Genomic DNA, 14,946 nt, shown 5'->3' with positions numbered 1-14,946 from the left:
ACAACACCAGGTTATAGTCCAACAGGTTTATCGCAGTGCTCGGAAAGCTAGTGCTTCTAAATAAACCTGTTGGACTATAACCTAGTGTTACATGATTTTTAACCTGCAATTTGATAATATTCTTAGCTTCTCTATTTAGCCACAGAAGACGTATCCTTCTCAAAGAGCCTTTCTTTCTCATTGGGATAAATATTTAAAAAGAATGATCAAATGCCTCAATTCTGTCAATTTATTGGACCACACCCTTCATCCAGAGGAGATCAAAGTCCTTAGCAAAGGGCTCAATTTCTGCCCTACTACTAAAATGGACCCCATGAGTCCAGCAGTAGACACTGAGACTCTGGGAATTCTTTCATGATGCCAGCAGTGATCCTAAAAACTCTGGTGATGAACTGGAACAGTCATCACAGGGATCCACAGAAGAGCAATCAAAGAAGCGGTCAACTTGGACCCCACTGGAAGGCCACTGCCCTGGGCTTGACATGTATACTCAAACCGTCAGGAAATATATGAATGCCAGCTTCATCAGCTGCACCCGCAATATAATCAAAACATCACCCAATCACACAACACAATGTCATCTATGCTCTCCAAACCAATCGCAACATTGTCATCAAACCAGCAGATAAGGGAGGAGCCATCATCATTCAGAATAGAACAGATTACTGCAAGGAAGTGTACCGACAACTGAACAACCAGGAACACTACAGGCAACTACCGGCTGATCTGACCACAGAGCACACCCATGAACTAAACACATTGATCAGGACTTTGGATCCAGTCCTTCAGAGTTCCTTTCGCACCCTCATCCCACTTCTTGTGTAGGTGACTTCTACTGCCTTCCGAAGATACACAAAGCCAACGCACCAACACCTCCCATCTTATTAGGCAATGGGACCCTGTGTGAAAACCTCTCTGGCTATGTTGAAGGCATCTTGAAACCCATTGTACGGGGATCCCCAGCTCCTGTCATGACACTACAGATTTCTTTCTTAAGATATATTTTTATTAAAAAGTCTTTCTTTTGAATATTACAACCAATACAGAACCAAACAAGTCAACCCAATATTAAAAAACAAATCCACTAATTTCGTGAATAAATAATAACTAAGCTAAAAGGAAAATCTTAACAATAATAATGATAATAATCATAACACAGCTCAGCAAAACAAAGCAATAACCCTCGATCATTGAGTGCAAACGTTTATACGCTTCATATGTTTGTAGTTCCTCCCCTCTGGATACTATATTTATTATATAGAATTGCCAAGGTTATATAAAGTCTCTTACTAGTATGGCAGACAAATCTGTACCCAGGTAGCCCATAAAGGGCCACTACATCTCATAGAAATTCAGACTTATGGGGCATTATACTCATAAAAGTCAAATGGGGATGTGCTCCATGATGAGCTTACACCAGCCTGGCAGCCCTGGAGGATTTTCTGACACCCACCCGAACAGAATGTTCTTTCTTGTACAAAAAGTGAGGATACTGAAAAGCCTTTTTTTGTGTGCATCTTATGAACGTGGATTAACAAAGCAAAGAAAAAGAGATACCGTTTCCATCTCCACCTCTGTCCCCAAGGCCTTCTTTACGTTGCCTACCACAGTGCTCCAGTAATTGTGCAATCTGTGGCAGAACCTTTACTCACTTTACATTTAGGACACATTGGAGATGTTCTCACTTTAAAGTTAGTGAGGTGGTCTGGGGCCAGATGGACCCTGTACAGAATCTTCAAATGCAAGGGAGAATCTTCAATTGCAAAGTGCGGGTCCTGTTGCAAATTAAGACTATTCTTGCATTTTCCTAGATATCCTCCCATATTTCAGAAGAGATCTCAACGTCCAACTCCCTCTCCCATACTTTACAGAGCCGTTCGATCTTGGCTGAGGGATGCTCTCACAATAGATGATAAGCGTTGCTAACAGATAACGTACCCTCAGCACTGAACACCCTCTTCTCCATGGGGTAAAAACAATGACTGCAGATACTGGAAACCAGATTCTGTATTAGTGGTGCTGGAAGAGCACAGCAGTTCAGGCAGCATCCAAGGAGCTTCGAAATCGACGTTTCGGGCAAAACCCCTTCATCAGGAATAAAAGCAGTGAGCCTGAAGCGTGGAGAGATAAGCTAAAGGAGGGTGGGGGTGGGGAGAAAGTAGCATAGAGTACAATGGGTGAGTGGGGGAGGCGATGAAGGTGATAGGTCAGGGAGGAGAGGGTGGAGTGGATAGGTGGAAAAGGAGATAGGCAGGTAGGACAAGTCCGGACAAGTCATGGGGACAGTGCTGAACTGGAAGTTTAGAACTAGGGTGAGGTGGGGGAAGGGGAAATGAGGAAACTGTTGAAGTCCACATTGATGCCCTGGGGTTGAAGTGTTCTGAGGCGGAAGATGAGGCGTTCTTCCTCCAGGCATCTGGTGGTGAGGGACCGGCGTTGAAGGAGGCCCAGGACCTCCATGTTCTCGGCAGAGTGGAAGGGGGAGTTGAAATGTTGGGCCACGGAGCGGTGTGGTTGGTGCGGGTGTCCTGGAGATCTTCCCTAAAAAGCTCTGCTAGGAGGCGCCCAATCTCCCCAATGTAGAAGAGACTGCATCGGGAGCAACGGATACAATAAATGATATTAGTGGATGTGCAAGTAAAACTTTGATGGATGTGGAAGGCTCCTTTAGGGCCTTGGATAGAGGTGAGGGAGGAGGTGTGGGCGCAGGTTTTACAGTTCCTGCAGTGGCAGGGGAAAGTGCCAGGATGGGAGAATGGGTCGTAGGGGGGCGTGGACCTGACCAGGTAGTCACGGAGGGAACGGTCTTTGTGGAAAGGGGGGGGAGGGAAATATATCCCTGGTGGTGGGGTCTTTTTGGAGGTGGCGGAAATGTCGGTGGATGATTTGGTTGATGCGAAGGTTTGTAGGGTGGAAGGTGAGCACCAGGGGCGTTCTGTCCTTGTTACGGTTGGAGGGGTGGGGTCTGAGGGCGGAGGTGCGGGATGTAGACGAGATGCGTTGGAGGGCATCTTTAACCACGTGGGAAGGAAAATTGCGGTCTCTAAAGAAGGAGGCTATCTGGTGTGTTCTGTGGTGGAACTGGTCTTTCTGGGAGCAGATCCGGTGGAGGTAGAGGAATTGGGAATACGGGATGGCATTTTTGCAAGAGGTAGGGTGGGAAGAGGTGTAACCCAGGTAGCTTTGGGAGTCGGTGGGTTTGTAAAAAATGTCAGTGTCAAGTCGGTCGTCATTAATGGAGATGGAGAGGTCCAGGAAGGGGAGGGAGGTGTCAGAGATGGTCCAGGTAAATTTAAGGTCAGGATGGAATGTGTTTGTGAAGTTGATGAATTGCTCAACCTCCTCACGGGAGCACGAGGTGGCGCCAATGCAGTCATCAATGTAGCGTAGGAAGAGGTGGGGAGTGGTGCCGGTGTAACTACGGAAGATCAACTGCTCTACGTAGCCAACAAAGAGACAGGCATAGCTGGGGTCCATACATGTGCCCATGGCTACCCCTTTGGTCTGAAGGAAGTTGGAGGATTCAAAGGAGAAATTGTTAATTGTTAAGAAATTGTTGGCCAGGGTGGTCAGGAGATCTCCCACCCACAGCTTCCAACCTCATAGTCCGGGAACCCCGCACTGCACGGTTCTACCTCCTTCCCAAGATCCACAAGTCTGACCACCCTGGCCGACCCATTGTCTCAGCATGCTCCTGCCCCACTGAACTCATCTCTACCTACCTCGACACTGTCCTATCCCCCCTAGTCCAGGAACTCCCCACATACTTTCGAGACACCACCCACGCCCTCCACCTCCTCCAAGACTTCCGTTTCCCCGGCTCTCAATGCCTCATCTTCACCATGGATATCCAATCCCTCTACACCTCCATCTGCCATGACCAGGGCCTCCAAGCCCTCCGTTTTTTCCTCTCCAGACGTCCCCAACAATACCCTTCCACCGACACTCTCATTCATTTTGCTGAACTGGTCCTCACCCTTAACAATTTCTCCTTTGAAGCCTCTCACTTCCTCCAGACCAAAGGGTTAGCCATGGGCACACGTATGGGCCCCAGCTATGCCTGTCTCTTTGTTGGCTGTGCAGAGCAGTTAATCTTCCGTAATTACACCGGCACCATTCCCCACCTCTTCCTACGCTACATTGATGACTGCATTGGCGCTACCTCGTGCTCCCGTGAGGAGGTTGAGCAATTCATCAACTTCACCAACACATTCCACCCTGACCTTAAGTTTACCTGGACCATCTCTGACACATCCCTTCCCTTCCTGGAACTCTCCATCTCCACTAATGACGACCGACTTGACACTGACATTTTTTACAAACCCACCGACTCCTACAGCTACCTGGATTACACCTCTTCCAACCCTACCTCTTGCAAAAATGCCATCCCGTATTCCCAATTCCTCTGCCTCCACCGGATCTGCTCCCAGAAGGACCAGTTCCACCACAGAACACACCAGATGGCCTCCTTCTTTAGAGACCGCAATTTTCCTTCCCACGTGGTTAAAGATGCCCTCCAACGCATCTCGTCTACATACCGCACCTCCGCCCTCAGACCCCACCCCTCCAACTGTAACAAGGGCAGAACGCCCGGTGCTCACCTTCCACCCTACCAACCTTTGCATAAACCAAATCATCTGCTGACATTTCCGCCACCTCCAAACAGACCCCACCACCAGGAATATATTTCCCTCCCCCCCTTTCCACAAAGACCGTTCCCTCCGTGACTACCTGGTCAGGTCCACGCCCCCCTATGACCCATTCTCCCATCCTGGCACTTTCCCCTGCCACTGCAGGAACTGTAAAACCTGCGCCCACACCTCCTCCCTCACCTCTATCCAAGGCCCTAAAGGAGCCTTCCACATCCATCAAAGTTTTACTTGCACATCCACTAATATCATTTATTGTATCCGTTGCTCCCGATGTGGTCTCCTCTACATTGGGGAGACTGGGCGCCTCCTAGCAGACCCCTTTAGGGAACATCTCTGGGACACCCGCACCAATCAACCACACCGCCCTGTGGCCAACATTTCAACTCTCCTTCCCACTCTGCCAAGGACATGGAGGTCCTGGGCCTCCTTCACCGCCACTCCCTCACCACCAGATGCCTGGTGGAAGAACGCCTCATCTTCTGCCTCAGAACACTTCAACCCCAGGGCATCAATGTGGACTTCAACAGTTTCCTCATTTCCCCTTCCCCCACCTCACCCTAGTTCCAAACTTCCAGCTCAGCACTGTCCCCATGACTTGTCCGGACTTGTCCTACCTGCCTATCTCCTTTTTCCACCTATCCACTCCACCCTCTCCTCCCTGACCTATCACCTTCATCCGCTACCCCACTCACCCATTCTTGTTGTAAGATGTGTGTGACTTTGTTTTGTCTGGGTTTGGGGTGCAGCTATTATTTGTGTTATATGTTGGTTCATTTTAGGAGAAGTTGTTAGAAATTTTTTGATTTGGTAGCTTTTGTAGTTTGTATTTTCAAGTCTTCACTGGTGTGCTATAAATGGGGTTCTTCCTCCTGGAGTGTCACAAACTGCTTCGGATGGCTATGACTAACTGTTCGTTTAAATGGTACATCTGGAACATTAAGGGGAGTCATTCACTGATTAAGAGAAAAATACTTTCATGCCTTAGAAAGGAAAGGGTTGATGTAGCCTTGCTGAAAGAAACATATCTAGCTGATAAGGCGCACTTAAGGTTACAGCAGGGAGGGTTTGGCCAGGTGTTCTTTTTCATCCTTTCATTCAAAAAGTTGGGGAGTAGCTATACTGATTCAGAAGAATCTACCATTTCAGTTGTTAGACAATATTAAGAATGAAATTTGGTGATTTCTGATCCTTGAAAGCTTTATATATGGAGAGGAATATGGGATCTTGAATATTTATTGCTTCCCCCCCCCGCATATCCCCTCCCCGCACACCCCCTCAAATTCTTAACAGATGTACTCTCCCCTTGGGGCATGTCATACAATTACAGGGGAAACTTTAACTGACTAATGGACCTGAGTGGATAGAATGCCAAGTGGTTGGGGGAGTATATCCCTGCAATCTAGGCAGCTACTGGACCTGAACAGGGAGCTGGGGTTGGTAGATGTGTGGTGATGTCTTCACCCTGAGGGTAGGGACTTCACCTTTCTTTCTAACCCACACAAGTGCTATACTAGGATTGGCATATTTTTTGCCCCATCAGCCTTTTTGAACTTTGTACTATCCTGTAGAATTGGGAACATAGCCATTTCTGATCATGCCGGTGGCGATGGGACAGGCTTACAGCACTGGTGCATGGATCTTTTACTCTTGAAGGATAGCAAATTCATTGAGTATTTTTTGCGGGAATTTAAAATTTTCTGGGACAATAATTCAGGTACAGCCAGTAATCTGTCAGTGCTTTGGGAGACTGCCAAGACCTACGCAAGGGGTTTGATTATTTCTTACTCGACAACTTGGAAGTGGCAAGGGGAGAGCAGCAGCGTATGCACAAGGCTTGGCTGAAGGCAGCTGAGACAGCGTTCTTTGACAGACCAGCTGTAACTAAGTTGCAGCGGACTACAGCCCTCTGGGCTGCTCTGGACACTGCGCTCACCCAGACAGCAAAGAGGGAGATTTCCTTTGTGAAACAGCGGTTATTTGAGTATGGTGATAAACCAGGTGGATATTTGGCATACTTGGTCAGAAAGAAAAGTGCCCATCAATCTAATGCATTCATTAGAGAGCGTGCTGGTACTATCACCTGTGATCCCAAAATGATCAATGCAGCACTCAGGAAGTTTTACTCTGGATTGTACAGGTCAGAGGGCTGTGAGCACAGATTGGTGAAGATGGAGTCCTTTTTTAAGATCTTGGATCTTAAATGTAACTTCTCAGATGTAAATTCAGAGCAGGCATCCTTTTTGAATGCCTCACTGACAATCCAAGTGATACACTCTGGAGCTGCCTCACCACTTCCTGTAAGGTGCCTGGCCCAGATGGATTTTGGAGTGAGTTTTATAACGAGTTCATAGGCATGCTGGTTGGGCCAATGTTGGATGTGTACAGTTATTTGTACGGTCAGGACTGCCTCCCATCCTCTCTGAGAGAAGCAAATATTTCTCTTATTCTTGAGAGGGAAAGCCCCAGAGGATTGCCCTTCATTATTAAACGTGGACTTTAAAATGTTGTCGAAAATGCTGGTGTTGAGGTTGGAGAAGGTCTTGCCCTTCATTGTAAAGGAGGACCAGACAGGTTTTATTCGGGGTTGCAGATCCGTAATAATATTAGGAGAGTGCTAAAAATGATTCAGGTGTGCCAGCAAGTTCGGTTCCGGGTTTGGTAGTCTCCCTGGATGGAGAGTGTGTTTGACCGGGTAGAATGGCTGCACCTATTTTATGTCCTGGAATGGTTTGGCCTTGGAGGGGTCTTTGGCAGGTGGGTGGCAGTGTTATCGTGATCCTAAAGCAGTGGTTCTCTCTAATGGTATAAGGTCTGACAACTTTAGCATTGGCAGAGGCTGCTGACAAGGGTAATCCCTCTCATCGTTGCTATTTACATTTGGTGACTGAGCCGTTGGCAGAGGCCAACCAGAGGGACCCTGATATAACTACTCCAGAGGTAGGATCAGGAAGGCATAAGGTCACCCTTTACTCTGATGACGTTCTTCTTCTCTTTCTAACTAACCCAATGATATCTGTGCCTCATTTAATGCAAGTGATTAATTTATTTGGCTCTTGCACGGGGTATAAAATCAATTTTATGGAATTGGAGGCCATGCCTGTCGGGGGTCTTATTAGAGTACCCAATCGTGGGGATGGAATCTGATTCCCTTTTTAGATGGTCACAGGGAGGTTTCCTGTATTTAGGCATTTTTATCACTCCAGCCTTCAATCAGTTATATAAAGCTAACTGTGTGCAATTGCCAGAGAAGATAAGACAGTACCTTCGGCGCTGAGAGGACCTTCTGATATCCTGCTTGGGTAGAATAGCTCTGGTTAAAATGAATGCTCTTCCGAGTTTATTATATCCCATCCCTTTGATGCCCAAGTGGGCACTACGGAGGCTTAACAGTTGGCTCAGCTCTTTTATCTGCCATCACAGGCAGCCTCTTATTAGGTTTGCCAAATTGCAGCTTCAGCAGGGGATGGTTGGGGCCGAGTAGGGTGGTGGGATGAGGGGGGGGGCAGGTTTGGTGGCGGGGGTGCTGTGTGGATTTTCCAGATTTTAAGAAATACCAACTCAGTTCCCTGCTATCCTATGTGACTGGGCTCGCCAGGACCTGCGGTCAATCTGGCTAGACTTTGAGGCCTCCCAGGCAAAATGTCCTCTCACTAATCTATTGCTCATGGACAAGATGAGGACTGTTATGGACCATTGCAGAAATCCGATTGTCCTTAACATGATTAAAACATGGGGAATGATAAATTGAGAGCAATTTACAAAAATATTTTCTCCTTTTTTACTGTCTCATCATAGGATTGGTAGGGTTCCAGCTGGGATCGATGGGTCCTACCTTTTGACTCTGGGAATCCAGAGGTGTTTTCTGTTTGGGCGACCTATTTGACAGGGAGATCATGATCTCTTTTGAGCAGCTGAGCCGGAAATATGAGCAATTTAGGAGGGACCTCTTTTGTTCCTTTCAGACTAGGGACTTTATACAGAAAAAAAATACATTAATGGTTAGTTTCTATGAGTCAGATACGGAGAGGAGAGTCCTTCAGTCTACAGGCACTCTCTCGGTCAGCACCCTCTATCGTGTATTAGAAGGTTGCGTCTCGCGGGACGTCGAACGGTTTTGTGGAATCTGTGCTCAGGAATTGGGGGTGGAAATCTCACCAGAGGAGTGGGAGAATATTTAGGAGAATGTAATGAAGATTTCAATTTGCAATAGGATGCAGGCTATGTAGTTGAAGGTGCTCCACAGGGTTTATTTGGCACTGGGGCAGCTTGCGAAATTTAAGATGGGAGCATTCCCAATGTGCTCCAAATGTAAAATAGATACTGTTACTCTTACTCATTGCTTGTGTTCATGCCACAAGCTTTGTAGGTATTGGGGCACTTATAGCAAGAGTTTTGGAAGGGGTCTTTGGAACTGAGCTCAAGATAGATCTTTGGATGAGCATGGGAAGAAATTTGTTTAATCTCTCATTCTGTGCAAGCAGGAACATTCTGATGAGCTGGGTGTCGGAGAATCCTCAGGGACTCTCGGAGTGGTGTAAGTTAGTTATGGAGCACGTCCCCCTGGGCTACCTTATGAGGATGGTGCACCAGAAAAGAACTGGACTTTTTTATATGGCGTGGCAGCCCTTTATGACCCATATAGATGCAGATTTATCAGCTATGTTGGTTAGGGCCTTTGTGTTGCTGTGAGGGCTGTGTTTGGTGGCTTGGGGGCTCCTGGGAGGAACAATTCTGAACAAATACGGGTACGCCAACTGATGGACCCGGTTATGGGGAGCTTTGGTGGGATTGCGCGGAGTGTTGTAACAACGTAATTTAATGTTACTTGCCTTGGCTCAAACCAGTTGAAGTTAGTTTCTTTTTATTTTGATTTAGTTATTTATTGAATTGTAGTTTGTGTCGAGTTTTTTCTCCCAGATTGTGGTGTAGAGGAGTAGTTTGTTTACGGTTATTGTTGTTATATTGCAAGGTTGTTCTATTATTTTGTAGAAATTTTATATTTTAAAAAATTCTTTCTTTTTCTCAATAAAAATATTTATTAAAAAAAAACATTCTGAGCATCAGACTTGACAATATACTTATAAATTCCTTCTAGAACTCACTGGGGAGCCTGTGGAGCTGCCTCACAGTCTCCTGCACCTCTTGCTTTGACAACGCTGTATTGAGGAGAGACTCTTGTCCAGGGGTCACTCCCGGAAGGTCCAAATTCCTAAAAAGAGAGACCTCATCCAAACCCGCCCACTCCCACAGCTTTCAGATTGATATAATTGAGAGTAAAATTTCTGGAATGCTGTGTAATCCTTTTGAATCGTAGGTCAAATTTCTAGTCGAGGTAATGGCTTGGAGGGCATTCCTTTTCCTAACAAGGTACGCTAGGTACTTTCCCAGCTTACCCCCATGCTCAAACAGCCTTTGACTTGCAGATGTAAGCTCCCCCTTGGCTGTCCGTGTGAGCATGGAGTTCAGCGTAGACCGAAGTGCTGTGATCCTCTGTAGTTTAGCCAGCGAGGGCTTGTCAAAAAATGTCTTTTCAGCTACTTTCAGACATGTCTCGAGCAAGGTTGCTGCTTACCCGTTTGTTACTTCTTACTGGCTGAATAGGAAATAACCAACCCCCGGCATAGGATTTAGCTGTTTCCCAAAGAATGGATGGGCCATTGGCCGATCCTTAATAATATCTAAAAAAAGCCCTGAACTTGGTAGAAAAGAATTCAATAAACTTGCTGTCCTTGAGGATGAAGGGGTCCAGTCACCAGTGTCTCAAACCATAGTATCTTTACTTTTAACCATTAAATACACTGGGGCGTGATCTGAAATAGTATATTGCCAATTGTACATGACATCACTGAGCCCAGATGTGCTGTAGGGGTCAGAGAAAGATCAATTCTAGTATGGCATTTTATGTGGGTTCGAGAAGAATTTGAAGTCTCTGCTGGTAGGGTGAAGGTGCCTCGAAACATCTACCAACCCCAATTCAGCACACAAATTCCTTAATTGTTTAGATTGCCCAAAGGGCCCCCAGATATCTTTTTGCAATCTGTCCACTGTAAGGTCTATGAGACAGTTGAAATCCCCTCCTATGATAATATGTTGCAATGCAAGGTTAGCCAATCTAGAAAGGGCATCCCTCAAGAATTTAAGAAGGTGGGCCGCGGGACAGTAAACATTTAAGATCCCATATTCTTCCCCATGTATCAAAGCTTTAAGGATTACAAATCTCCCGTACGTGTCTTTAATGCACTCTAATGACTTAAATGGGAGATTCTTTCTAACTAAAATGGCCACTCCTCATACTGAAAGATGAAAAATAAATCTGGTCAAATCCATTCTGTTGCAGCTTCAAATGCTCTGCATCATCCAAGTGTGTTTCTTGTAGTAAGGCAACATCTACCCTCTCCCGTTTTAAGGCTGGAAAGTACTTTCTTCCTCTTGACAGATGAATGAGTCCCCTTAATATTCCAGGTGCACCACTTAAACGCATCCTTAGCCATAACCTTCTATAGCACCATTTAGACTCCAGACAGGAAGAACGCCAAGTATAGATCGCTGAGCTTTAATGCAAAAGAATCCACAAAACCCAAAAACTATACAGACTAGAATAACTACAGCCAACAAATCTACAAAACCTACAAAATCTATATACAGCAAAAACAGAAAAACAAAAATTACCAAAGGCACTGATTGGAGGAATTTACCCCCCCCCCCATTCAATGGGAGTACCTACAACCCTACTAACCATCCCAATTGCCCTCTCAACTCCTACCAGCTAGGGTTGCACCACATAAATTGACCACCCAGTAGAAAAAAAACCCAAGAGCAAGGTTAGTACTATAGACAAGTAAACTAAAAATAAATATGTCACCCTTCCCTTCACATAACTTAGAGATTAAAGATAAATACTCTTCATCCCAGACATTTCATGCAACTTATTACCAGAAAGGAGACTCCACCAAGTGCTTTTTTAAAGAAAAGCAAACCTCTATGCCTATTCAGCCGTTCGACCTCAGTCAACATGAGCACAAAGTTCTTTGCTTTCTCTGAGTTGAACAAATGTATTGATCCATTATGATTGATCTGAAGCACAGCTGGATATCTTAAGGAATACTGGATCCCAAGCTCCCTCAACCTCCTCTTGACACCATTATAGGACTTCCTTTGCCGGACCACTGCCGCTGAGAAGTCTTGAAAAAATGTGACCCTGGAGCCGCCACATACCAATGCCCTTGAATCCCTCCCCTAGGCTGTATTAGCTTCCATGACCCTCTGCTTGTCTTTATAATGATGGGATCTTATCAAGACAGGCCATGGGCATTGATGCACACCTGGGCTCTTGTACCATGATCTGGTGGGCTCTTTCAATTATTATCCTTCCCTTCTCAACCTCCAAACTGAGGAATTCTGGGAACCACTTCTTGAAGAACTCCACAGGCTGCTCACCTTCCTTCCCCTCTGGGATGCCAACAATGCGCAGGTTCTTTCTTCTGCTCCTGTTTTTGAGATTGTCTACCAGATCCAATGACCATGGGCCTGTGTTTCCAGGGCTTCAATCTGGCTCTTGGAGGAGTCAGTCTCTGCCTCTTCAGTCCTTTTTCCCAAGTCTTGCAGCATAGCAGATACAAGAGCCAGCTTCTCTTCGAATTTTTTTAAACTGGATCTGTCTCCCGAGGACCTCGCAAGATTTGGCCAGCTACTCAACCAGGGCCTGGTGAGTAAGCAAACCCACTGCTTCAGGGAGCTGGGCCATGGCCCCGTCCCCAGGCAAGCTTCCTCCATTTCTCTGCATTCTCCAGCTGCAAGAACAAAGGTAAGTAGATTTTTCTTCAGGTTTCTAGCTCCTTTACTATGTTTTTACTCACAGAAAATTGTTTGGGATGGGTTCTGGCTCTGTTGGGTCTTTTTGCAGTGTGGAGCCCAGAAAATATGATCCTAACAGGACGCCGCCATTTGAATCACCCCAGTGCAGATTTCTTACAGAAAAGCAGCACCCACGGACCAGTCAAACCAGGAACATTCCTGGTCACAGTGGATGTGTCAGCACTCTACACCAGCATCTGCCAAGCTGATGGCATCAGAGCAACAGCCTCAGTACTCAATACCAACAACTGCCAATCTCCAAGCACCGTGCTACAACTCATCCACTTCATCCTCGACCACAACATTTTCATCTTTGACAACCAGTTCTTCATCCAGACACACACAACAGCCATGGGGGCCAGTTTGCACCCCAATATGCCAACATCTTCATGCACAAGTTCAAACAAGATTTATTTTCTGCGTAGGACCAGCCAACTATACACCAGATATATTGACAACATTTTCTTCCTTTGGATGCATGGCAAGGAGTCACTGAAACTACTATACAGTGATACCAATGAGTTTCATCCAACCATCAGACTTACCATGGACTACTCTTTAGTATCTCTCTCATTCTTGCACACATGCATCTCCATCAGGAACGGGCACCTCAACACTTCGCTGTGCCACAAACCATGGATAACCTCACAATGCTACACTTCTCTTGCTTCCACCCAAAACATATTAAAACAACCATCCCCTACGGACAAGTCCTCTGCATACACAGGATCTGAGGCCGAGCATGACAGACACTGGAAAGTACTCAAGGATGCCCTCATAAGAAGCTTGACTACCAGTTCCAATGTACCACAGTGAGAAACTGTAATGACCTCAGGAGACAGACACAGGCTACAACAGACAGGGTACCCTTCGTTGTCCAGTACTTCCCGGGCACCGAATGACTATGCCAGGTTCTTCACCGCCTGCTGTACATTGAGGATGAGCACCTCACCAAGATTTTCCCCACACCTCCAGCTGTAAGCAACCACCAAACATTAAACAGATCATTCGTAGCAAACTGCCCCGCCTTCAGGACAATAACACCATACAACCCTGCCACAGTAGCAGCTGCAAGATGTGTCAGAGTATCGACATGGGTAACACCGTTACATGTGGGGACACCTCCCACCATGTACATGGCGAGTACTCATGTGACATGGCCAACATGGTCAATCTCATATGCTGCAGGCAAGGATGACCTGAGGCACGGTACATTTGAGACCGAGCAGACACAATGATAATGGATGAATGGACACCACACAACAATCACCAGGCAGGAGTGTTCCCTCCCAGTTGGGGAATACCTCAGTGGTGTGGGACACTCTGCCTCGGACCATTGGGTGACCGTCCTCCAAGGCGGACTTTGGGACAAGCAACAACACAGAGTGGCTGAGCAGAAACTGGTAGCAAAGCTTGGTATCCATGCGAACTGCCTCTGCTGGGACCTTGGTTTCATGTCACACTACAGGTGACCCCACTGCACGTCTCACACTCTCTCTCACTCTCTCACTCTCTCACTCTCTCACTCTCTCTCTCACTCTCTCACTCTCTCACTCTCTCCCTCTCTCCCTCTCTCTCTCTCACTCACACTCTCAACCAAGCTTGTACACACATGCTCTATCATGTGCACTCACACTCACATGCACACTCCTACATGTGCGCACATATAAGCTTATGGGATAAATTTGCTTTCGCAGAATTACATTTTATTTTGCTCAACAACTACATGAATCCATCTAAAACTATACAGAGGGTTTGTCAGTCTGAAATAGCATTGGGACACAACAGACTATTTTTAAACCTATTGTTTAAAAAGCTGAGCTATTTTGAGAATGTAATTTAAAAGTTCTACTATTTACAAGTCAAAGAACAAAAACCAGCATATCCCATGATAAAAGTTGACCGTTTTAATCTAAGATTGTTTACTGTATCACATCTCCATGGCACTGGACTCCTTTGGCTATAAATTCTGTGAGCATGATCTTCACCTCCACCACAACCACCTGAAGAACAAGCAGTACTCTGAAAGCTCGTGCTTCCAAAGAAACCTGTTGGACTATAACCTGGTGTTGTGATTTTTTTTATCTTTGTCCACCCCAGTCCAATGCCGGCACCTCCAATTCATATATACTGTTCTAGTTTTTAGGCTTGTTTTACCTCAGCCAGCTCTAGCTTCATGCCATTATAATTACATCTATTTAGGTGTCAAAGTCTTCTGCTGCATCTCAACTATCGTCTCTTTAAACCCTATTTTTCCTAGTTTATTTTAACCAGTTCTAACCATTCTTACCATTATACTTATTTTCACTTACCTTTAAAACACTATTCTTCGAACTCTACATTTTCCCTTCAAACTGATTCTGAAATTCTGTCAGATTATGTTAAAAATCACACAACACCAGGTTATAGTCCAACAGGTTTAATTGGAAGCACACTAGCT

This window comes from Chiloscyllium punctatum, chromosome 12 (assembly GCF_047496795.1).
Source record: "Chiloscyllium punctatum isolate Juve2018m chromosome 12, sChiPun1.3, whole genome shotgun sequence".
Classification (NCBI taxonomy): Eukaryota; Metazoa; Chordata; class Chondrichthyes; order Orectolobiformes; family Hemiscylliidae; genus Chiloscyllium; species Chiloscyllium punctatum.
This window is presented reverse-complemented; position numbering follows the sequence as displayed.